Source organism: Hibiscus syriacus, unplaced genomic scaffold, assembly GCF_006381635.1.
Source record: "Hibiscus syriacus cultivar Baekdansim isolate YM2019G1 unplaced genomic scaffold, ASM638163v2 tig00113725_pilon, whole genome shotgun sequence".
NCBI classification, from domain to species: domain Eukaryota; kingdom Viridiplantae; phylum Streptophyta; class Magnoliopsida; order Malvales; family Malvaceae; genus Hibiscus; species Hibiscus syriacus.
Genome location: NW_024063471.1, coordinates 2,669,432 through 2,670,704, shown reverse-complemented (window position 1 = coordinate 2,670,704; position 1,273 = coordinate 2,669,432). Strand labels below are relative to the sequence as shown.

Genomic DNA, 1,273 nt, shown 5'->3' with positions numbered 1-1,273 from the left:
AGAAATGGTGTCAACCAGTGGTAATATTACAATAACGATGACTGTAACCGATAGATCAAGGAGCACATTGTGCTAACATTGGATGAATTGAATCTTGGCATCGTCCGACCAACCATTCATGCTGCCTATTTTGAGTTGATTCTGATGATGTTCTAAATGACGTAGTCAATGGGGAAATATAGTGGTTTATTTATTGAAGACCCTAAAGTACACCTTGGAGCATTCATAGAAGTTAGTGACTCGTTAGTGCAGCAAGGAGTACCTAAGAAAGCTCTGAAATTGAAACTGAAACTATTTCCTTATTCTCTATGTGACAAAGCTAGAGCATGGCTTAACTCACTGTCACCAGTTGCTACAACATCATGGAATGAATTATAGTACAAAAAATTATTTTGAGATTCAATCCGCCCAATATGAATGCCAAGCTTAGGAATTAAATAACATCATTTAAGCAGTTGGAAGATGAGAACTTGTACGAAGCATGAGAACATTTCAAGGATTTACTGCGTAAGTGTCTGATGCATGGATTTCTACATTGGGCGCAAATGAAAATATTTTATAATGGCTTGAATATGCAAACACATATGGTGGTTGATGCTTCTGCCAATGGAGCACTGTTGGAGAAAACCTACAATAAAGCATATGATATTCTAGAAAGGATATCTAACAATGATTATCAATACCCCAACACGAGGAACTTGTTTGGCAGACGCGATGTTGCAGCAGTAGACTCTGATGCTTTGAATCAATGGCTTCACAAATAACAACATTGATGGATATTGTGAAGAAATTGCAGAAACCAAGAGGATATATGAGGTAAAACTGCATCTTTTCTTTCATGTGTTTATTGTGGAGATAATCATAATTATGAGGAATGCGCATAAAACCCCAAATTATCTACTATATAAGGAACTCCAATAGGAATGACAACACTAATGCGTATGGTAATACATACAATGCCAACTTCCGTAATCATCCCAATTTATCGTAGAGAAGCCAAAATGTTACAAATCACAGTATGGCATTTTAATAAAATATGTATCAGCATTATAATCATCCATTGAATGTGCATCAACATTAGTCGTAACACCAAGCAGCTCAGCTACTGCAACGTCAAAACTATCAAGGGAAACACTAAAACTAAGCCTTGTCTTCAACATCTTTTGAGACTTGGTTAAAGAAATCAATGACAAGAACTGAGTCGATGATTAAAAGGAATAAAACTTTAATTAAAAGGAAAATCAAGTAAGGCAACTGATCAATCCTAGGAGTA

At 35.9% G+C, this 1,273-nt stretch overlaps 1 non-coding gene across 1 annotated transcript; it reads right to left on the bottom strand.

Moving 5' to 3' along the window:
- Positions 1 to 422: 422 nt before the first annotated feature.
- On the bottom strand, positions 423 to 529 carry LOC120187795. The gene has a single exon (XR_005522340.1). It is a non-coding gene; the product is annotated as a small nucleolar RNA R71 (small nucleolar RNA).
- Positions 530 to 1,273: the final 744 nt, after the last annotated feature.